This window comes from Rattus rattus, chromosome 2 (assembly GCF_011064425.1).
Source record: "Rattus rattus isolate New Zealand chromosome 2, Rrattus_CSIRO_v1, whole genome shotgun sequence".
In the NCBI taxonomy this organism is placed as follows: Eukaryota; Metazoa; Chordata; class Mammalia; order Rodentia; family Muridae; genus Rattus; species Rattus rattus.
In genome coordinates, this window is record NC_046155.1 from 67,477,280 (window position 1) to 67,501,964 (window position 24,685).

The 24,685-nt window shown below is 45.5% G+C and overlaps 1 protein-coding gene across 1 annotated transcript in view; it reads left to right on the forward strand.

Moving 5' to 3' along the window:
- The window catches only part of C2H10orf90 (chromosome 2 C10orf90 homolog), a 228,774-nt gene that overhangs the window by 71,186 nt on the left and 132,903 nt on the right, over positions 1 to 24,685 (forward strand). The window contains exon 3 of the mRNA XM_032892398.1: positions 22,192 to 22,252. The gene's annotated coding sequence lies outside the window, so the exon portion shown is untranslated. The remainder of the gene's footprint in view (positions 1 to 22,191; positions 22,253 to 24,685) is intronic.

Below are 24,685 nucleotides of genomic sequence, written 5' to 3' on the forward strand. Positions count from 1 at the left end.
TTAAAAAAGAAAAAGAATTGAAGGTCTGGGAAAGACAGAAAGACCAGTCCATAGAAAATAACAGCTTTATTCCTTTAGGGTGGGAAGGGCCCCTAAGGCTAGGAGTTTTCTAAATTGATGGCTGGTTTGGATACTTTATAGCCACCCCCACCCCCATGTTTTTTCCTATTTATAGCCCCGCCCCTTGCCTTCCTGCTGTTTCTCCTTACAATGGCTTTCTGAAAACAAGAAGCCTTCATCTCAGGAGCAGTCTTCGCATTTCTCTTGTCTGCCCATATCCCTCTAACTTTCCTTCAAGACTGGGATTATTGTTCGAGTCAGCTCAATGGGAGTGCCCCTTCTCCCAGTGTTTCTCAGGTTATTTCAATGTCAGTAGCAATGTGTTGGATGACACTGGTGAGAACTGATCAAACCTGGTGGGGATCATCACACATTATCTGTGTGTCAGGCGACAGAGTCCCAGATGAAAACAAAAGAGAAACTTTCCGGGGCCAGTGGAGCACCCTACTCAACCCACAGGCATTGGGAGCTTCGCAGAAACACTGGTGCTGTCCACAGCAATTCCACACACCCCTCTTCTACAGCCCCACCCTCCCCAGCTTCCACTGTCTCGTCTCCCAGGAGTTCTGTCAGCTTCCACTCTTGCTTCCTTATAGCTTAAAATCTTCCCAGCACCTGACCAGCTTTTGTCTTTTAAAAATGCAAATCTGATCTGGTTGGGCATCTGTTGCCTTCCTCATCCTTAGAAAAGGTTGCCATGGCACCTGGGGTACCCTCCTGCCTCTTCTCCAGTTCTTTTTCCTTTCTTAGCTTCCTCTAGCCTCTGCCCAAGGGTCTCTCTCTCCTCTCTCTCTCCAAGGGTCTCTCTCTCACACACACACACACACACACACACACAAAAACACTCTCTCCTTCTCCCTTTTTTCTTTCTCTTTGTGGTTTCCCTAGCTATCCCAGAACTAGTTCTGTAGACCAGGCTGGCCTCAAACCTGCCTTTGCCTCCCAAGTTCTGGGATTAAAGGCATGTACCCCTCCCCACATCTGAGTCTACTCTCTTATTCAGGCACACTGCATGGTCTCCCATCTCCAGGCACATGAATACACTGTTTTTTCTGCCCTCAAAGTGCCATTCATTTTCATTGCAGCATAATATTTCATTACATAGATGTACCATTATTTTGCCTAACAGAGTTATGTACTTTCTCATATAATTCCTTATGTGCACTATGTTTTGGGGGAAGTGATGGGTGGATGGGTAGGGGTACATCCCTAGAAGTGGATGCTGGGTTATCTGTGATTAATATGTGTTTGACCTTATAAAAACATTCAAACAGTTTTTCAGAGTGACACATGTTACTTTGTACCTCTAACAGCAATGTCTGAAAGTTTGGCTCTCTTAAGATCACCTACACTTGATACTGTTAGCACTTCTCCTTTGGGTCATTTCAGTCAGTGACTAATGACATTTCCCTGTGGGAATCCCGTGACCTTCTCATTTATAAGTCACCCATCACTGTTTACCATCACCTAGTTAGGTCCTTGGCTCATTTCTTAGTATCTAGTTAATTGTCATCTCACTGAATTACAGGAAACTTTTGCAGTGCAAACCCATCCTTTGCCCGACCTGTGGAAGGCAAGCATCATTCTGGTCCGGTTTGGGGCTTGCTCTTCATTTTCTTACTAGTCTTTTGAGGTACAGAAAACACTCATTTAATTCAATTAATCTTTCCTTTGGTTGTTAGTTTTTGACGTTCTGATGAACAACATGTCTGCCCCTCCCCCTCCCAGATCCAAAGATTTCTCCCTAGATTGTATTTTTTAAGTGTTATAGTTAGCAGCTTTTCTAGTCAAGGATATAATCTATTTCAAGTTAATTTTTGTATGCGCTATGTGGTAAGGGTTGTGTTTATTTGCCCCACACCCCTGCTGAACAGGTACAATCGCTGTGTATGGAGTGTAGGAGGCGCCACACGTAGAAATCACGAGAACTGTGTGTTTGGAGGTAGAGAGGTTGGTTAGTCTGAGGCCTCCCAGATGCTCCCCCACCTCCAGCCCTGAACTTTCGCTCCCATATGTAGTTTTAGACTAGCCTGTATAATTTCATTTGAACAGTTGGTCTCACATTTACTAATATAGATATCTATACAATCCCTAAGGTACAAGATGGGACACAGGGCCCCAGGACAACTGAAGCTTGCTCAGTTGCACCCACACCAGTCCTGGAGGCAGAGGCCAGGTCTCCTCCTTCCCCAGACTGATCGTACTTCAGGTACCCTACTCTTACTCCAGTTGAGAGGTGCCCGAAAAAACCTCTTCTGTGCAGCACACCCTTTCAGTAACTTGAACACTGAAACCAGGAAGCCTGTAAGCTAAATAATTTAGATCCTCTTTTCTGATGCTGTCAATAGCAGGGGAGATAAAAGATGGGACTGTCAGGAGGGGTGGCCGTCATCCAAAGGCTATATAAACACATTCTGGGTCTCTGGGGAAGAACCCAATCTATCAAGTTCCGTGGAGCAGAGGCCATCTTCACGGATATCAATTAGAGATTTCCCCACCCCTTTCTGCAATGTGGTGTGATTGTCTAAGGAGCTGCTTGAGTTTCCAAAGTATCCACATTCTTGCAACTGAGCTAATAGCTGTGAGAGCAGGTGGACTGACAAAGAGGGCCACATTCCACTATTCCACTGTCAAGGACAAGGCCAGAGAGTCTGGGCACCTTAATGAGGTGTTCAATGGGCCCTCTTCAATGGTGCCGGCATTCCCTGGATAATTTAGGTCTCTGAAAATTTTACCTCTGGATTAAAGAACATCTACTCACTCATTTGCATAGCTGTGATCAAGACGTTCAAAAGAACAACTTGAAAGGAAGAAGGGTTTTATTTCAGTTCACAATTGAAAAGGATTTGGTTCATAGTCCCTTTGCACCATGCACCTAAGCAGAGCATTATGGTGCTGGGAGTGTGTGATAGGAGAGGTGACTTTGTCTCCTTGTATTCAAAAGCAAGAGAGTAAGAGGAAGGAGCTAAAGACTACACACCCTCAAAGACCTGCTCCTGGTGACCAACTTCTACTCCCCGCCATGTCCTAGGGTTTCCAGAGCCTCTAAGATCAGCATCACTAGTTTGGGAGCAGAACTGGCCTCTGACTACAGCTCTGGTATAAGCTTAAATTTCATAGGGGTAGTCAATCTTCTTGTATCCCATTTCCTGTGATATACTTAAGGGATGGGACAGAATTCTAACATCATTTAATATGAATCACTTAAATTTTATTATTTTGTGCATAGGGTATTCAAGTGTACATGTGCATGTGCAGGTGAACATGTATGTGCACTTGTGTGTGGAGGTCAGAGGTTGATGTGAGGTGTCTTTCTTTTTTACTTCACATCTTATTTTTAGACAGTCTTCCAGACAGAGTCTGAAAGTCACTGATTTAGCTATATTGACTGGCCAACTGGTCCCAGGGACTTTCCTGTGTACGTGTTCCTAGCTCTGGGATTCAATTGCCTGACTTCTTTGTTTTATTCTTCTTTTATACATTATATCTTAACTTCATTTCTCCATTTTACTCCTCCCTGCCACACCCCCAATATCCCCTCTTCTCCAGATCCACTCTTCTCTGTTGCCCTTCAAAAAAGAGCAGGCCTCCCAGGGATGTCAACTAAACACAGCATATGAGACTATTCACGAATCCTCATATCAAGACAACAGGACAAGGCAACCCAGTAGGAAGAAAAGGGTCCCATAAGCAAGCAGAAGAGCCAGAGACACCCCATTTCCACTCCTAGAGGTCCCACAAAACTACCGAGCTACACAACCATAGGCATATGCAGAGGACCTAGTGCAGGTTCTGTGATTGCTGCTTCAGTCTCTATGAGTCCCTGTGAGCTTTGCTTAATTGATTCTGTAGGCTGTGTTCTCCTGGTGTCTCCGATACCTCTGGGTCCTACAGTCCTCTTCCTCCTCTGCTATGGAGTTCCCCTAACTCTGCCTAGGTTTGTCTGAGGGTCTCTGCATCTGTTCCCATCAGTTGCTGAATGACACCTCCCTGGTAACAATTGGGCTAAAGTGCCTGGCTTTTTTATATAGGTTCTAAAGATCTAAACTCAGGTCTCCATGCTTATGTGACGAGCACTTTTCCTAATAAGCTTTCAAACCTGTCTTTCAAGTGAAATTTTATGAACCTGTGTGGTGGTTTGAACATACTCATATGTTTGGCTGCTTGGCTCATAGGGAATGGCACTATTAGGAGGTATGCCTTTGATGGACTAGGTATGGTCATATTGGAGGAAGTATGTCACTGTTGGAGTGGGCTTTTAGGTCTCCTATGCTCAAGCTACACCCATTTTGGTACAGTCCACTTTGCTGCCTGCATATCAAGATATAGAATTCTCAGCTCTTTCCCCAGTACCAGGTCTGCTTGGACACTGCCATGATTCCCACCATGATGATAATGGACTAAACCTCTGAAACTGTAAGCAAGCCCCTTTTTGAGAGTTGCCATGGTCACAGTGTCTCTTCACAGCAATAAAACCCAAACTAAGACAGCCCATGAGAGAAGATTTCCCTTGAAACAATCGAAGTGCACACATAGGACATGCTCTTCTCTCAGTATGCTCAAAGCTTCAGCCAAACATGGAAGTTGAAATCGTCCTTCAAAATCACTCCTGGAACCAAGCACTTCACAGCACTCAGCTGCTTCTTCCTAGCTCTATCGCCTCTACCTGGGGTACCAGGTACTCTCACAGTCCAGGGTCCTGCCCCCAAAGCACTCAGAATATTGTTTTCATGAACCTGTTCACACCTCTGGTCCTCCACCTTCATCTCTACAGGTCCTCCCCTGTTTCATGAAGGAAATGGTCCAGACACCTATTCTTCCCGTAAGACTTTCACACACGTTGTGAAACTCCATCCTTGTGCTTTCTCCATCTGTCAATAACCTTCTGGCCATGTAGAACTCAGAGACAACCTTTCTCGGAGCCTTGGCTCTGGTGGACTTGTTGTCTAGGATGCTCTTGTTCTGAGGCTCCTGGGACTCTGTCCTCGGCATCATCCAGCTGCTGGGAAGCATTGGTGAAGTTCAGAGATGTTTTCAAAGGCTGGGGAGGTGGCTCACTGGGTAAAGTGCTTGCTTGCTGCTTAAGCACAAGGCCATGAATTTGATCCTCCAGTAACTGAAAACCCTGGTGCATACTGGTAATCCCAGTACAACAGAGACAGAGCCAAGCAGGTTCCTGGTGTCTGCTGTCAGCCAGCCTTGAAAAATAAGAAATCTCCAAGGCAGTGAGAGAATCTGGCCAAAACAAACAAACAACAAAAGAACAGTAACAACATCAAAACAGTAAACGAAATGATACTTGAGGAGAGACGACTGAGGCTGTCCTTTGGCCTCTGCACATTCATGCATATTTGTGCCCTCCACACAGATGCAGCTGTGTGCATGTGAGCACACAGAAATGTTTGTCTATGTATGTAACAAGCTTCTCAGTCCAGGTGGCTATAGTCTTAGTCCTCATCTTCACAACTTGCTAACCATAGCTTATTGCTGCTGTTGCATACGTGTGTGTGTGTGTGTGTGTGTGTGTGTGTGTGTGTGTCTGTGTCTGTGTGTGTCTGTGTATGTGTGTGTGTGTCTGTGTGTGTGTGTGTCTGTGTATGTGTGTGTGTCTGTGTGTGTATCTGTGTATGTGTGTGTGTGTGTGTGTGTGTGTGTGTGTGTGTGTCTGTGTGTGTGTGTCTGTGTATATGTGTGTGTGTGTGTGTGTATGTCTGTGTATATGTCTGTGTGTGTCTGTGTATATGTGTGTGTATGTGTGTCTGTGTATATGTGTGTGTGTCTGTGTATATGTGTGTGTGTGTATGTGTGTGTGTGTCTGTGTGTGTCTGTGTGTGTAATGGAAGCATACATGACTTACCTGTCTTTGTGATCCTTTTTAGTTCCTCAGCAGGGGAGGAACTCTACCCACTCTGTGTTAGAGCTGCTCCTATCACTTGGGAATGGGCTATGTAGCCTCTCGTAGCCAGCACAAGGATGTGCATTGTGCTTCCTTCATGCTGCGCACTCAGCCCGGTCTTCTGGAGGTGGATGACTGACTAGCCATGAAAGTGTGGATGCTTTTTGCTCAGTAGCTGTAGACTACAACTAGTGGTTTGTCACTAGTTGTGGCAAACCCTGGGTTTGCCTTCACTTCCTGGTGCTGACTAGACTTCCCTTGGGCATGTCTTTCATGGGGCATAGAGAGGACAACTCTCCTACTCCTTGCCTTGTATAGTATTTGAAAATATGTAATATAAACTAACCAAAGACTTTGAGATCACAATGTTTGCAGAGAAGACATATATAAGGGAGCAAACTTGAAATAACGTACCCAGGCCTGGAGGCACAGGTCTGAAATCCTGGCTGCTTTGGAGCCTGACTCAGGAAGCTCACATGTACAAACCCAACCTCAGCTGTGGAATGAGTATGGGGTCAGTGTGAGTAACTAAACAAGACCTGTTCTCAAAATAAGAAGGAAGAAAGAGAGATGGGGGCCAGCTCAGTGAGTGAGCACTTGTCTAGTATGTACAGGGCCCTGGGTTCAATTCTTAGTAAACTAACTAGCTAGCTAGCTAGCTAACTAACTAACTAACTAACTAACTAACTAAGCAAGCAAGCAAGCAACAAACAAACAAATAAATAATACTCCTGAGGAAACCATATTAGTCCTGACAGATCTGAGTGACCCTTCCCTGGCGTCCTGATGCTTGTAGGCTGTGAATGCAAGAGGCTGTGTAGACACACCCCTTTTCACCTTGCCTCCTCTTACTCCCTAGGCTCTGAGGACTTACCTCCTCTTGCCATGCCTCCCCTTCCCCCTGAAAGCACTCTAGGCTTCTTCTTGGCACCTCATTTCATCCCATGCCTATGAAGTGCCTGTCACTTTGAACTGCACTTTACAGGAGCTTTTAGATTGTATCCTGCAGGGGCCATGCTTGAGCCAGCCTAGTTTTCATAGAGTTTATGAAATGGCTGAGGCCTCCATAATCATCTCACAGCTCCATAATGTGGAATAACAGGTATAAAATCAACAATACAAACAATTTATTAATGGTCCACGAAATGCCCTGTCATGTTACCGTGATGGGTAATGCATATGGTCAACTTGACTGAAGAAAGTCCTAGAGGGCTTGGTTGTATACACCATTGGGTTATTTCCGGATAGATGGGCTCAATTGTCTGTCTCTCTGTCTCTAGGTTGGAATAGAGACTATGTGAGGTCCTTTTAAATGCAGGCATCTCAGAACCCTTGGCCCCCTAGGTCCTATCCTGAGGTCCACTGAGAAGCAATCCCTTCAAATTGGTGGGGTAAGCACATATATTGCAATCTAACCATTTTCTCATTACTTCAGGAATAGTGATTATTGCTTCCTGTTATATTCATATTTGGATGTGAGGTTATGTTTGTGTGCTTTTCTTCTCTTTGTTTTGTTGCCAAGACGATTAGTTTCTTGCTTTTTCTAGGGTGTAGCTTGCCTCCTTATGTTGGGCTTTACCATTTATTATCCTTTGTAGTGCTGGATTTATAGAAAGATATTGTGTAAATTTGGTTTTGTCATGGAATATCTTGGTTTCTCCATCTATGTTAATTGAGAGTTTTGCAGGATACAGTAACCTGGGCTGGCATTTGTGTTCTCTTAGGGTCTGTATGACATCTGTCCAGGATCTTCTGGCTTTCATAGTCTCTGGCGAGAAGTCTGGTGTGATTCTGATAAGTCTGCCTTTATATGTTAGTTGACCTTTTTCCCTTACTGCTTTTAATATTCTTCATTTTGTGCATTTGGTGTTTTGACTATTATGTGACGGGAGGAGTTTCTTTTCTGGTCCCATCTACTTGTAGTTCTGTAGGCTTCTTGTATGCTTATGAGCATCTCTTTCTTTAGGTTAGGGAAGTTTTCTTCTATGATTTTGTTGAAGATATTTACTGGTCCTTTGAGCTGGGAGTCTTCACTCTCTTCTGTACCTATTATCCTTAGGTTTGATCTTCTCATTGAGTCCTGGATTTCCTGTATGTTTTGGACCAGTAGCTTTTTCCGCTTTACATTATCTTTGACAGTTGAATCGATGATTTCTATAGAATCTTCTGCTCCTGAGATTCTCTCTTCCATCTCTTGTATTCTGTTGGTGATGCTTGTATCTACGGCTCCTTGTCTCTTCCTTTGGTTTTCTATATCCAGGGTTGTTTCCCTGTGTTCTTTCTTGATTGCTTCTATTTCCATTTTTAATTCCTTCAACTGTTTGTGTTTTCCTGGAATTCTTTCAGGGATTTTTGTGATTCCTCTCTGTGGGCTTCTACTTGTTTATTCATGTTTTCCTGCGTTTCTCTAAGGGAGTTCCTCATGTCTTTCTTGTAGTCCTCCAGCATCATGATCAAATACGATTTTAAATCTAGATCTTGCTTTTCTGGTGTTTTTGGATATTCAGTGTTTGATTTGGTGGGAGAATTGGGCTCCAATGATGCCATGTAGTCTTGGTTTCTGTTACTTGAGTTCCTGCACTTGCCTCTCGCCATCAGATTATCTCTGGTGTTACTTTGTTCTACTATTTCTGACAGTGGCTAGACTGTCCTATAGGCCTGTGTGTCAGGAGTGCTGTAGACCTGTTTTCCTGTTTTCTTTCAGTCAGTTATGGGAACAGAGTGTTCTGCTTTCGGGCGTGTAGTCTTTCCTGTCTACAGGTCTTCAGCTGTTCCTGTGGACCTGTGTTCTGAGTTCACCAGGCAGGTCACTTGGAGCAGAAAAGTTGGTCTTACCTGTGGTCCTGAGGCTCAAGTTTGCTCGTGGGGTGTTGCTTATGAGCTCTCCACAAGGGCAGCAACCAGGAGGACCTGCGCCACCTTTTCCGGGAGCCCCCATGCACTAGGGTCCCCGATGGCATTTGGTGTTTTCCTCTGGAGTCAGAAACGTGAGCAGAGTGTAGTCTCTTCTGGCTTCCCAGGCATGTCTGCCTCTCTGAAGGTTTCTCTCTCCCTCCCACGGGATTTGGGTGCAGAGAACTGTTGATCTAGTCCCTTCAGGTTCCGGCAGCGTCTGGGGCACAGGGGACCTGCAGCTCCAGTGCCCCTATCTTCCGGTTCCCAGAGGCTGTATACAGTTTCCTCTTGGGCCAGGGATGTGGGCAGGGGTGGGCAGTATTTGCGATCTCTTCCACTCTGCAGTCTCAGGAGTGCCCACCTGTCCGGGCAGTGAGCTCTCTCCCCCATGGGGTTTTGGAGCAGTGAGCTGCAGGCGGGGATCAGCGAGGTTGGGAATCCAGCTAAAAACCGGAAGTGTCTGGTCCCAGAGGAATTTTGCCTCTGTGTGTCCTGAGACCACCAGTCAGGCTGCTTGGAGCAGAAAAGTTGGTCTTACCTGCAGTCCCAACGCTCAAGTTTGCTCGTGGGTGTTGCTTTTGAGCTCTCCGCAAGGACAGCAACCAGGAGGACCTGCGCTGCCTTTTCTGGGAGCCCCCCCACCCCCGTGCACCAGGGTCCCAGATGGCGTTTGGTGTTTTCCTCTGGAGTCAGAAATGTGGGGCTCGAGGGATCATTTGAGAATTTATATTTCTGTCTAGCTCCTGGGTCATACTGATGCAGCTGAGGATGTCATCAGCAGACCCTCAAGCATCAGACAATAGCTTAGGGCACAAGATTCAACTACCTCAGCCTGGCACTGCAAGGGTGCTCTTCTGGCCATGGTCTGCCCCTCCTGGGGTTTCATCAAACCCCCACATTAATACAATAGGGTGCCCTTTGATATTTTTTTCCACTTGACTTGTTCATGAACCTGACCCACTGTTTCTCTGTTTCTGCTGCCTTCTGTTTTCTGCGCTGATCACCCAATCCCCCTCCCCCACACCCCAATCCCCTTCTAATTTTGATCCGAGAGCAAATCTTACCCCCCAAGGATACAACAATTATCCGGATTCCTGCCATCATCATTCTTGCCTGAGTAGCTAGAATTTCTGTCCCTTGAGCTGTTGAATACCATAGAAGAGGAACATTGTGCCAGCATCTATGATGGATGTCTGCCCTAGATGGGGATATCCAGGCTGGCTTTGCTTGGTATTTTCCATGTGCTAGTGGGTGTGTCTACATGTCTCTGCTTTTTTATCTGGTCCCCAACCAAAATGGTGATGCTCACTGGGCAGGTGGGGCAGCTCGGAAGCTCAACATGCTGACTGTTGTTTCTTTCTTTCTTTGGAGAGGAGTACTGACTTACGTGGATCTCTGATTACCCCTTCAGTGAGATTTGGGGGACCAGAAAACTGGGTAGCATGGACAGCTTGTCCTGAAACAGTGTCCCTAGTGCCCCTTTAGCACCGGAAGGGCTGGCAAAGTTTAACAGAGAAACTCCAGCCAGCCATGGTGAGCTGAGTCTAGCTGGCTTTGGAGGGTGGCCCCCACCATCCCAGGCTCTGTCAGAGCATGACTCCATCCAAATGATAAGAGAAGCTACCTACCACGCTGGGCAGAAAATGCTGAGCTGATTCTTTGAACAGAGATGATAACAATTGCCCTCATAAATATGAAACAGAATGCAATTTTAGAATATAAATCCAGAACTTTTAAACTTGAAATATTACATTGGATAAGGATCTTTTAGACAACTGAGACTCTGTTCCCAATAGAAAATCCCAGGTAGAAAGTGATGATGCTTAAGGATGGGAGGCTTTTGAGCCCTGCATTAGAATTCATAATCATTTTTCTCTTGGAATGCTTTAGAGATAAAAGAAAATTACCTCGAGATTGGGTGGGCCACTTGTGAGCTTTTTCTCAAGCTGCAGATTTTGGATATATGGACCCAGATGCATACACACAGTGTTCTGAACTTCATTTTAGCACACCAGACTAGTCGCCCTACTGTTAGCATGCCTTCTAGGCTCCACCAAACAGTTACCTGGCAACAGCCAGGTAGGCCTGGCTTGCTATAAAAGGGATTGTTTGCCCCTCCTCACTCTTTCTGCCCCTCTCTCTCTGACTCTTTTCTCTCCCCGACCCCCTCTCCCGCCTCTCTGTCTCCCATTCCCCTCCCCTCCTCTCTCTGCTTGTTCCTGGCCAGCCTTCTCCTTTTCTCTCTCTCCCTCACCCTCTCTCTCTCCCTCTCTCTGTCCCCATGCCTCCTCTCTCAATCTCTGTGTCTTTCTGTGTCTCTACTTCCTTCTCAACTCCCCTTCCCATACCCTAAATAAACTCTATTCTATACTATACCCATATATATGTATATGTATATGTGTGTATGGCTGGTACCTCAGGGGGAAGGGACGCCTCAGCATGGGACTATCGAGGAATCCATCCCACCTCACTCTACCAAACGTTTCCTGGTCTTTTTATAAACAAAGGACCTACCTCTCAGTAACATGTGTTACGTGGAGGTAGTTTTTCCTGCCAGGAAGGGTTCTACCGGCTCCCAGTGACAGGAGCATCACTGAACAAAAGTTAAAACAGCTTTCAAAGCTGAGACTTAGTCCACCACAAATGCCAAGCAGGTCAACCAATGCTCAGACTATCGTGTAGAAGGATGTTGAACCATCTGGGGAAGTAGTTTCTTGTTCTGTAATTTCAGGGTGCCACCCATTCCTTCTTAACCTGGAGTGGTGTACACTCTTCTGTTGTGAAAGATCTGTTGGTTTCAAGGTTTCCAGCTGAATCTTGAAGATGATTGGAGTCAGAATGGAAGACTGCTAACATTTCTATATTTTATCGTTTTTATGATATTTCAAAAACAGAAAAGAAGTCTGCACACAAGAAGAAAATGAAGAGATGGACATGAGAGAGTGGGCATTACAGTTTCCATAGTTACATCATTCCATAGATCATTGTCTCTCTGTTAACCTCAGTATTTAAAATGGGATCAGAAGGCACCAGCTCTCACTTGCTGTTTCCCAAGACCATGGCAGGTGCTCCAAGCAGATGTAGTCGTGTGTATCCACATGGCTTGCGTGCTTGGGCACAGGTTTCATGAGTGGTCTTAGATTTCATATGGACTGGGAGGAAGCTTAAAGGAAACCGAGGGAGTGGAGTTAAAAAGGCTGTTGGACACTTCAAATCAATCGTGTAGGTACAGGGGACAGGCCCAAGGGAGCAGGGGAAATAGTTGTGTTCTCTCTGGATGCACTTATCACAGGTTACACTGAAGTGTGACATTAGATACAGTTCTTAGTTTCAGAGCAAAGGGTCTGATGCTGTGGGTTCAGAGGTTTCATTAAAGTGTCACTGGAAGCCATTGGAGCAGTCTACGGGCTTATTCTAGGAATCGCTCCCAGTTATAGCCCTGCAGAATGCCTAGGTAAAGGATCTGCTTCAGATGCTAGGTCCGTGGTGTTTCTACAGCAGTTGAGACACTGTTGTTTGTCTCCTCCTGTCCCTTCCGTGCTGCAAACAGAAGGGGACTGCACGGTTGTCAACTTCACCCTCTATCACCCCCTGTGACCAGGATGCTGCCACTGTGAAGCATCAAGGAAGCCTCTGTGTTTCCTGCTAATTTGCTGCTCAGTCCTCAGGGTACATGTGATGCCCTTGCCTCTGTCCTGTGGCCGCATCCAGCACCAAAGCAGGCTGGGAAGTATATTTTTAAAGAGATTTATTTATTTACTTTATGTATATGAGTACACTGTTGCTCTCTTAACACATACCAGAAAGGGGCATCGAATCCCACTACAGATGGCTGTGAACCACCGTGTGGTTACTGGGAATTGAACTCAAGACCTCTGGAAGAACAGTCGCTGCTCTTAACCACTGAGCCATCTCTCCAGCCTGGAAAGTATATTTTTAAATGTTTTGCTCTCCTACCCTAAGTATAGGGAACTTCTTCACGTCATGAAGAAGTGTTTGACATGTTTTACATAGTGACTCATGATACCTGCGCAGTGCATCCATGTTTGACTCTAGCTATCGAGAGTTATTGACTAGCTTGTGTCTGTGGGGAAGCTGACCAGCCAGCGACAAGGCAAAGGCAGAGCATTGCCCTAAGAAAGGAGAAGTCAGACAGCCTGGATCACCCTGTGGATGAGTCTAGCAGAAAGCTTAGGCTGTAAGAACAAAGGTTCTCAATGTGTGGGTTGAGACCCCTTGTGGGGAAGGTCAAAGACCCTTTCACAGGGGTAGCTCATTAGATATACTATCTATCAGATATTCACATTATGATTCATAACTGTAGCAAAATTACAGTTTTGAAGTAGCAAAGAAAATAAATAATTGTGTGGTTGGGGTCACCACCACACGAGCAACTGTGTTAAAGGGTTGGGATATTGGGAAGGTTGACAACCACTAGCTTAGGGTCAGCAGGGACCCTTAGTGTGTCCGCCAGCAAGAGCACAGTCAGTGGTGTATAAGCCACACCCCTGGGAGTCCACCCAGATGCAGGGCCTGGTTACCCCAGTGAGGGTATATTTCTAGCGTAGAGCAGAGGGTCCTGCTGCTGGTCGCCCTCTTCCCAACACACACGTGCTGGTCAAGTGAACTCTCCAGCTGGGATTCCTGCTCTCTCCTCACATCTCCTTCCAGGTCCTCTGAGTTCTTCAGAAGAAAGGCCCTGCACAAACATTTCTGCTTGCCCTTCACTATAAAGAGAGCCACTGTGAGAGGTCTGTGTAGCCCAGGCCTTGGCTAAGCAAGCAATAGGAGACACAGTGTGTTTCCCTAGCTTTCCACTCTGCACAGCAGTAAGTCTAAATGGGTTGTGGTTGAGACAAGCTGTGCCTGCATTCTCTGCTTAGACACCTGTAGCTTTGCCTTGTACAGTAAATTAGTGCCTCCTGTTACAAATGTAAATGTCAGTCATGATGCTGGGAACATGGGAGAACACAGGCAATGTCACTAACAGCTAGGTGGCGGGCAGAGGGGGACATGATTAGAGGACAGAGGGAGGATGGGAATCTGTTCAGGAAACATGGGCACATGCATAGACACATGCTCACATGATCCTCCTATACATGTATACGTGGACGTTCATGCATGCACAATTGAACATGTGGGCATATGCACATTCACACAATTCGATGATCATTCTCTGGAACACAGTGCATACACACTGTACACGCATGTCCACCTTACTCTTTTATCAGGAGCATGGGGCATAGCTCTTGTCCTAGTGAAATTCCCAAACTCCTATCATGGTCAGGTTAAACCAATCCAAATTAACTTGAGGAAAAATGGGTTTAATGGATAAGATACAAACCTCACGGGACCCCAGGATGAGTTGGGTATCCAAGTCAGAAGAGAGCCAGCCAGGGCTTCTCAGGACCACAGCAGGAGGAACCTGTGTCTTCTTTCCTCTGGAGGTTTGTCTCTACTCTGCCCACGTCTCTCATGTGCCAGCTTTCACACTGACCATGAAATTGACTCATTCAAAAGAATCAGGTGTCTGCCCCCAGCAAATCCCCTGCAGACTAGGAAGAACAAGTTGATAGAGTAGTGCGTCCACAGCTCCACTGTGGGCCAAGGCCATTCCCAGGTAGCATCATGAGAGCATAAGGCAGGCATCATGGGCTTTGTCCCATTCATTCTGTAGGGGAGATGGACAGTCTCCATAATATGGAGGTGACAATCCCCACATTATGGGGTCATTCCGAGCATGAAGAACACTGATAACAATGTCCAGCTCTTGTCACTTCACCAACGTTTATTTATAGGTGAGATGATTTGCAATATAATGTAAAGACATAGTGGCATCCATTTCAGAAGATTGTTCTTGAGAGATCTCTTTCGTCTCCTTTCTGCCTTGTCTTTAGCAGGGAATAATATGCACACTAAACTCTTAAAGGTTTCAAAGGATCTTTGATATGAACAGAGTGCGATGAAATTTGCTCAGTGTAAAATTGTATCAAGAAATAAAGATTTGCAAAACCCTTCTAGAATAAAATCTCACTCTAACACCTGTCTGTAAGCAGTTGATAAGTCTGACCTGGTGGCTGCTGCGTCCACTAAGAAAGGATATGAAGTGTGCTGTTTGGACTGGGATGGGTGGTTCTAACCGCTTCTGCGTAGAGTGGAGCCAGCGTTCTTAACTGAAGTGTGTTATCTATACGGAGCAACGCACCTATCCTATGCATATAGTTTCGTGAATCTTCAATGATAAAACCACTGCTACTATGACACAGACATTCTTGAAACATGCATGCTCATGTTTCTCTGTCTCTATCTGTCTCTCTGTCTGTCTGTCTCTCTCTCTCTCTCTCTCTCTCTGTTTCTCTCTCTCTCTCTCTCTCTCTCTGTGTGTGTGTGTGTGTGTGTGTGTGTGTGTGTGTGTGTGTGTGGTATTCTCTGTCCATCTGTCTATTTCTCCATTGCACCCACCCCCAACATAGTCTTGCCTTCCTGTTGAAGTGTTTTGTGTCCTATATCACTGGGGTTAAAGATATTGGGTTCTTTTCTCTCTCTTTTATTTTTTTGGTTTTTGTTTGTTTGTTTGTTTCTGTTTTTTTCCATCCCTCCAAATTATTAGGGCTCTTTTCATTGGGCACAATGACTTAGATGTGCTTGTATTACTGTAGCTCATTGTACCGATCACCTACCTCATTGCCGTGACAACATACAGGGAAAATTAACTAGTAAAACAAAGGTCTACTTGAGCTCACCGTTTGAGGGCACAACAGTCACCGGAATCCACAGTCAGTGTATCCATAGGGAGACTGCTGGTGTTCAGCTAACTCCCATTTTTACTCAGTCCAGGCCCCCAGGCCCTGTCTGGTGCTGACCATGGTTCCTGTAAGTCTCCCCACCCTAATTAACCCCATCTAGAAACAGCCTCACTGATGTGCCCAAAGGCTTGTCTCTAGGGCAATTCTAGATCTTGTCTCATTGACAATATTGAACATTATATCGATTATGCTCCTTGCTAAGTGTTATTTACTTATGTGAAATGTATAGTTTATTTATAGATTCTATTGTTGCTGACCATCAGAAAGCTTTCCTATTTTGGGTTATTCTCAGTGGATCCACTATGGAGTTCTCCTGCAGATAGCCAAGAGTGAGTTGCTGGCACAGAGGACCCACAGTTTGATAAACTGCCATGGGTAGCACACAGATCACCAGCACACCATTGAGTGTCTGCATCCCTGTCAGCACTTGGCATTCTCCCAGTACTTTCATATTAGCCATTCTGATGGCTCGTGGTGGCTTCTCCTGGGGTTTTAATTATCCTTTCCCTCATGATTAACAAGGATCAGCACGTTCCTTTTTATTAGCCATTAGGATATTCCCTTTTGAGAGAACTGTGTTCAGCTTCATTTAAAAATAGATTGTTTGAGTCAGGTATGTGCTGCACGATAATCTTAGTGCCCAGGGGGTGGAAATAGGAGGATCAAAAGTTCCAAACCAACCTTGGCTACATAACAAGTTTGAGGCTAGCCTGGGCTACATGCATTTTTCTTTTAAAAATGATATTAATCCTTTTCTTACTAACACATAGATGTTATCCATAGATTCAACTTACAAATTCTTTGTTGAAAGTATGCACTGTAAACACCTTTTCCTCAGTATGGATTTATTTTCATATTCTCAATGACATATTTTTATTGGCAGTTCCTAATTTGTAATGGTACAATTTATTTATTTATTTATTTATTTATTTTTTATTTTTTTGCTGATAAAATAGGAGGGAAAAGTAAGCTAGAGAGAAAGAAGATAGGACAGAAGAAATGAAATTCTCATTGCTGAAAGCATGTTTATGTTGCAGAAGGTATCTTACACTCATTCTTGACTTGAGTTCAGAGGGAATGCTTTCCCTGTCTCACTACCCAGAGTGGAATCTGTTGTGGATGCCACAATTACACTCCCTGCAGTAAACCTACTTCACACATCGCTTTAAAAATTCCATCATTCCTTTCGACTTACTAATCTATTTCACTTGTTTTCAATTTTTAAAGATTTATTTTATTTTCACTTGTGTGCATAATGTGTGTGTGTGTCTGTTTATGGGTATGCGCCCATAAGTGCAGGGGCCCATAGAGTCCAGAAGAGGGCGCTGGAGCTCCTGGAGCTGGAGTTACAGGTGCTTGTGAACTGGGAACTAAACGTGGGTCCTCTGCAAGAGCAGCAAACGCTCTTAACCACTGAGCTATCTTCCCAGCCCCTGCATTTTTCTATTCTAAAGATCCTTTGTGCATTTATGTAGTCTTTTATCTAACACGTCACTGTTTAATACATTTCTGACAGTTTTTAGTTTATATTTTAGTTTGCCTTACAGTATATATTTTCTTACTTAAAACAAAACACTCAAACTTTTATTTAGTCTACCTTTTATTTTAAAAATTTCTTCTGAATATGGAGTCTTGCTTTTTGAGTTATTTTCTTTGAGAGTATAAAATATGCCTTTGGTTCTTCTATTGTATCGATTCTTAAGGCTTAAGTTTCTGCTTATTAACGTTTAATTTGGAGCAAGGAAAAGAACACATTTTTTGCTACCCAGACTGTCTTTCAATACCAATACCACTGAAGAGCCTGGTGCTCCCAAAAGAGCTGGGCTGGATTTGTTTATTTCTCCTCACTCTTTCTGTCAGCATGAGAAACAATTTGAACAAACATTCATAATGAACCATTTATTAAGGTCAAAAACACGAGGTTAAAGACTTTGGAACAACAGCTGATACAATGTCTGACGTCAAGCCTAGGAGCAGGCAGGGAACCAAGAGAACTTCTGGGTTCAGCGCAGGGTAAGGTGCTCTCTGTCTCCTCCTACAGGCCGGACATTTGCACAACAGCTGTGAAAGGCTTGACTAAGGAGGCCTCGTATGTTTAGGCCCCTTCAAATGAATGTGGTATTTCTGAAGCAGGGGCTACAGAAACACTCAATGTGGGGCGAAGATGCCATTCCTGAGAGGTTTGCTGGTTTGCCCGTCGGCCGGCATCACCTGCAGGGATTTGCTCCCAGGGGCCCAGACGCACGTGCTGGCTTTCTTTCAGGTACTCAGACCCTATCTGCAGGCACCACACCCACTGTGTGGTTTGTCTTTGGTAGCTAGAGACCAGAGGTTAAGGTTTGCTTCACTGAAGTCCTAGGTTCCCTGGACAGTTCCTCCCTCATAGCGAATTGCTCCAGAGTTGCAGAGAGTCAGCCCAGGTAGGGTCTTCCTAGGCCCCTCCTCCCAACTCACTCTGGCTATCCCCTAAGGGTAGCCACTTCTCCTTTGAAGCTGGGAAGAGAAATGAGTGCCTTACTTCAGTGATTTAAATGGAATGCTAATGAGGAGAGGCGAGAACCTTCTCATTCATTGTTCATAGGTTGTCTGCTGCCTTAGCCTCCTCCCAGGCTTGGGACAACCCAGCAGCTTCCTGGAGGCAGAACAGCAGGTGGCCGTGGGTCCTTAGCACATGCAGGACCGGCCTGGCTGCGTAGGTTCCAAACTACATCATCCTAGGTGAGAGGAACCACGTTATCTCTGAGCCTGCTTTCCCTGGTCCTGGGGAGTCTCACCCATGCCTCGGTTTGGAAGTAGATCATGAAGCCCCTTGGTGGGCAAGAAGGCGGAGTTTTTGCCTTTGAAAAGCAACCACTTACAGTGTTCAGGAAGGACTTTGCAGGGACTGCCCTGTGGCTGACGGTACCCAGCTCTGGCTGCTGCTTCTAATGACTCCTTATTTCTGCCTGTGACTTCTCCAGGAGGAGCGGGTGCCAAGCCCAACATTTATTCTCTTGGCAATCTTCTGCTGGTGAGTGCATGTATTTTAATAGAAATGGATAAAGCTGTGGGCCAAGGATGGGGTTATGCAGAAGGAAGGAATCAAAATGCATTGGAGGCCACCCCATTGCGGAGGGCAGCACTGAGAAAATGTGTTCTGGAAAAGATTCTATTAGGACTCAAATAGTTTCACTTATTTTTTTCTCTCTCTCTTTTAAATGAGATCACATTAATTTGAAAGACTCAGAGAGAGTCTGGAAGTATGGCAAGGAGGTTAATGTAGCAGGGAGTGGGGTGGGGGGAGGATACTAACAGGGGACCCAGACGGGGAACTGTAGTACAGGATTTGCTTCTCCTAGGAACCCTGGCGTCTTTCTTGTCTAACTTCTCAGCAAAATAGCTTCAGCGAGTCTGTAAGACACAGTACCCTTGAGAGTGATTTGCAAGAGCTCAAAAAAACCCTTTCTGGGATTTCCCTGAGATAAATCTCGTGAATATTAGTGCGCCATTCCCGTTTTCAGAAATTCGCTAAGAACCTTAGATAGTCTCTAAATTTTCCTAATTAAGTTTTAAAGTCACTTCTTTTATTGCTTAAAAATCATTGAGCGCTATATCATGTTACCAAGAAATAAAGCTGCACTAACTGGGTAATAATATATTAACTTCTTGGGGTCCATTTAAACACATCCACATCCGGAAACTTAAAGAAGCGGGCCCAGGAAGTTCAAGGCAAGCAAGACTGTACCCGAGGTTCCCTGTGAGCTGTGCTGTTGAGAGTCGGGTATCTCTCTGCTGATCAGCAGCGACTATAATAAAATGCCTGTCCTAAGGGGTTCCTGGGACTGCAGGCATAAAGTGTGCTGGGCAGGAGAATTAAAAAGAATGATGATAACACAGCGTCAGCTGTGTCTGCTCTAAAGTGGGAGAGTCTAGTGAGTGTGGAAAAGCAGGAGAGAAACACCAGCCCTCCTGGTGAGTTCCCGGCTTTATTTAATTTTTAAAGAGTTTTTTTTTATTATTATTATTTTTTAGATGCACACAGTTGCCCGTGGTTCTAAAAGATTACAATAAATCATTGACTAAAGCCATCCACACAGCATGCTGGGTCCCCAGCTAAAAAGAACTATCATGTTTCTTTTCTCCCTGCTCTTCTATTGTATTTTGGTTTTCAAGAAAGCTTGGAGGCGATACATACTTATTGTTCCCTCTCCCTGCAATGTTGAGGGCAGGGAAAATAGGGTCCTGCAGATACTTACTGGCTGTATCCCCAGCTCCATTCTCTCTCTCTCTCTCTCTCTCTCTCTCTCTCTCTCTCTCTCTCTCTCTCTCTCTCTCTCTCTGCCTCAGAGAGGCTTCAGGAGTTGTATGATTTGTTCTAAATTGATTTCTCATGCTAAGAGCTGGCTCTAATGAGGAGAAGGGCTAGAACCACTTTCAGCGTGGTTTTGGTTGGCAGAGCTCTTAGAGCACTCATTACCATCTGTCTGCCGAGCTGCCCAGCAGGTTGTTCTGTGAGATAAATTGTCACACCTCTGTGAACTTCTCTTTCATTTTCTCAAGACACGCCCTTCTGTTTGCTCCTGCTGTCCCCTGCCTGTTGAGCGTTGCTTCCAAGCATCTTTAAAACCATTTTTGACCAGATGCGTTCTTGGTTTGTACCCCCATTGTTCTGGGACATTTGTTAAGCTGGACCAGATCAGGGGGTATCCTCCTGTAAGATTTGAACATCAGTTTGACACAGACTTGGTACTCAGCACAAAGCCCAGCATGGGCTTGGGGTGAGCTGTGCATGGTAGGTCATGAGGTAGGTCTCTCTTGCTTCCTACAGGGATAGCTGTTTGGGAGGCTTGAGTTGTGACAGAGAAAACTAGCTAGCATCCTGTGGGATCCCAGCAGGAGATGCCACTTTGGTCTTTCTGACTTTAAGTCCCAGGAAGCCACAAACCTGTATCTGCTCCACGCAACTGTCTCTTGTCAATCTCTTTCCCCAGTAATCATGCTTGAAATTAGACAAGGTGTCCTTGATCCCCTCTAGATCCACTACGGCTGGAAGGCTTGTGTGTGTGTGTGTGTGTGTGTGTGTGTGTGTGTGTGTGTGTGTGTGTGTGTGTGTGTGTAGGTTCATATGTGGGTACAGGTGAGCCCAAGCCCTCAGGTGTCATTCCTCTCTGTAGACAGGATCTCTCACTAGTACCTAGGGCTCAACAATGCAGTTAGATGATTGGTTGATTGGATTCAAGGACCTAGCTGTCTCCACCTCCCTAGCTTCCAGACCAAAAGCAAGAACCACCATTTCCTGACGTTGTACACGGATGCTGAGGCTCAAGACCAGGTCTTCTTTCTTGCCTCTCAAGTACTTCGTTGACTGAGCCATCATCTCTCCTGCTGCCAGGCCTTCTTCACTCCCTTCTTTCAGAGCCCAGTTTGAGTGGAATGCCATCACCCTGCTAGACATTGTCACTTTTACTCCACTCATGCCCCAGGCAATCCCCAGCCACCTCCTCATCAAAGCTCCGCCCAGCCTCTCACTTGTTCAACTTCCTCACCTTGACTTTTCATCCCATACTCTTTGTTCTCTTGCCCAGGTACGTTAACTTGTCTCCTGTTGTGAAATAAGTCACTAAAACAGCTGGGTCCCTTGCTTCCCCAACTCTCAGTTTCTAAACACCCCTGTCCCCATCTGTTTTTTTTTTTTTTTTCCTTCTGCTCTTTAGAGGTAGAATTCTAATTCTATAGGCGCCATATATGTGTCTCTTAAGTGTGGGCCAAGCCTGTGAGTGTGGTTCGGTGTTATCCATTATGATAGTCAGATGACTCATTCCTCAGACTGAGTTTAATCAGAAGGTGCCTTACCTGGCAGACCTGGCCTAGTCAGGTGACCCCTGGGAAGAGCTAGAGACCTTTAGAATGAAGGATTCTATATTCTGTCAGTGAAGATTGAGAATCAACATGGTGGGGACGTGAGAGGTGCCACACGAGGCACAGGCAGCAACACTGACCCAAAGCAAAAATACAGGGACCCCCAATCTTATATCCAAAAGGAACGGACTGCTTCTTACTAACTCTTTGAATGAGCCTCTAAGCCTCAGTGTCTAGGGGGACTCAAATGCAAATGAAAGACATCTTCGGCTGACTTCTCCATTCCAGCTTTGCAAAACCTTGAGGTTGAGTCCTGTGTCCCTCTCTTAAATACAGAGCCATCATCAGCTATTATGGACGTAGGTTAAGGAGGAGGTTGGCTGTGGTGTAGTAGCAGAGAATGGTGAAGGCTACAAGTATGTCTTTTCTTGCTAGAGAGGTTGAAGGCAAATGGGTTGGTATGTGAATTTTGACACATAAATTCAAGTTTGCTCTAGAGTCCTACTCATAAACTTATCATGAGTCAACACAAAGGGGTTTTGATTTTAATATTTTAAATGGTTGCCTCGGGGAAGCTGAGGTGAGCAAAGGGCACTGAGCAGGCGTGCTGCTCAGGAGAGAGCAGGAGGTTGCTATGGTTTCAATCAGCCACTGTCTCCAGGCTCCTGAAGGCAACCTCTTTTCCTTCTGTCAAAGGCAAGCACTGGGAGAGCATGTGGTCCTGGAGGCATGGAAGCACACTGAAGTAGAGTTCAAGGTAAGGGTTGGTGCGAGTGTGTGAAACGGGTGTGCTCTGCCCATTTACCTATGAACTCTTTTCTTGGGGGAAATCCATGTAGTTTGGGGAGATATCTGGAGCGTGCGCTCTGATTTCCAGTTCTATCACCTGGCAGTCACGGTTTAGAGACATTTATTAAACTTGATGAACTTAAAACATGGATGTCAGATATCATGATTTCTATCAGTCCTTCTTCTGGTTTACTACTAACATGTGACCTTTAAAATGTCACCTAGGGGACCACAGTTCTTTATAATGCAAGGGAGGATGTATTCACCTCACAGATTGGATTCCAACAGTGAGCCTGTGACACAAATGTGAATGGTACTTCTCTCAGCTCTGTCCAGACAAGACTGTGGTTCCTAAAGGTTAGGCTATCAGCTCCTTGAATGTCCCCAACGTTGACTCTTGGTATACACACAGGATTGTATCCTGGAGAGCTCTGTCCCTATGGCTGCTTCATGGTGGATCACCCTTGCTGACTTTTAGGATAACCTTAAGGAAGACGCTCAAGGTTACTCACCCAGGAGTGTTCCTCTGTGTTCACCCAAGTCTGGTGAGCTGCTGCCTATTAAGGTACCAAGCTCACTGATCCCAAATGCTCACCCAGGAAAGAGCACCACTCTGGATTGGACTTTTCCAAATTGTTTTAGAGCCTATAGCCCCCTGAGGTCATGGTTCAGATGTTCTGCTGTGGGACAGCCCATTGAACAAATGGCTGTCTGTGAGATGGTTCTTAAATATACCAAGTTTGAGACTTTTGTAATATCTGGAGACATCTTGGGTTATCACTACTGGAGGCCTGGTGAGATGTAGAAACCACTGGCATCTAGTGGGTGGAGTCTAGGGATGGGTGTTAAGCTCCTCACTTCAGATGCTCAGAGAATACACTGGGACCAGCTATCCATAGGACTCAGTTTGGGAGACCTGTCACCTGGTTGGTCCCTGGGAAGTGTCAGTTAAAGAATAAACAGTATTTTCCTTGGGCCTTTGTGGTCAACTTCTCTGGTCTGAGGACCAAATAAGCAAAGCCCGGATGCAGGATGCCCTGAGCTATGTTCCATCTGTGTGCAGCTCACAGGTTTCTCAGCAGCATCCCAGCAGGGGGTTCACTGTTCACTCATCGTAGTCGCTGATGCGGACTGGGCTCCATGCCATGTGCTGGCCGACATGTTTCCACATGGATAATCTCATGTAATCCCCATGGCAGCATCTAAGGAGGCAACTGCAATTGTGCTGGGGAGAGGGAAATGGCTTCCTTCTGCCCTTCTGGATGCGTTGGCTGGACTACAAATTGAATTGGCAAAAGACAGATGAACAAGAGAAAACCCGGTTTTAATTACCTACATGAACACGGGAGTCAGATGACCGAATCGTCTCATGAGTGTATGGCTCTCAGAACTTCTGAGGAGTGCCGGGGTAATGGAGCTGAGCTGTGAGGAGGGGGAAGGAAGGCTCACATGGAGGAACCCCATCTTGTTCTGCAGATAAACTCTCCCAACATCTGCTGGTCACATTTATCCCCAAACAGCCTCTCCCTTATGTCCAGCCCTTCACTACTGCAAAGTCATTGGGTTTTCTTTATAGATGAAAATTTGTTTTACAAAAAAGAAGTCAGCTTTTCAGATCCGCGTCTGAGCTTGTGCTTTCTCAGAATAACTAGTTTGAGATTTACTCTGGTCTATTTTGGGGTGGTATATTCTGGTCCCCCACAGCTGTGTTTTGAGAGGGTGTGTCCTGAGCCCCAATACCTGTCTCTCTCTTACAGCTGGAAAAACAGCTTCAGGTAGTCAGACTTTTCCTGCTCCAATGCACATCTGGCCTTATACATGGCTACTGATATTCGAAGGTGAGACCTAGTAAAGCCACTGCAGGGCTCACTCGTAGAGCCAGGTCCTGTTTCCCTGTGCTTTTGCAACAAGTGGCCTGGCTCTGGCTTGTGATGTTTGCATTTCCTGTGTCACAAACTCTCCACTGTGGCCAGCGTCCAGATGTCAACTCAATACCCTAGAACTCAGAGGTGGGAAGCCTTAAAGATACTTGTCTTTAAAGGCTGTGTGAGCTGGCCACAGAGTGCCACTGCAAACGGGCCTGGTAGAGTGACACCATCCCTCCAATGCCTAGGCATCTCAGTTCCTGTAGACAGGGTAAATATAGTCTTGCATTGACTGATGGGCATCAGTAAATCACAAAAGAGGGGTGCTTCTGAAAGGTGGGTTCCTGGGCTCTGTAGACTTCATTGTGTGATGTCCCCCACCCCAGTAGGCTATGAGCACCTAGTGGTCATTATAGCAGTATCGATGTGTTTTATAAAGACAAGGATAAGTTTTATAGAGTGTGGTATGGTGAGGTGAGGTGAATGCTTTGGTGGGCCCATGCTGAGGCATCTCTTTCCCTGAGGTACCAGCCATA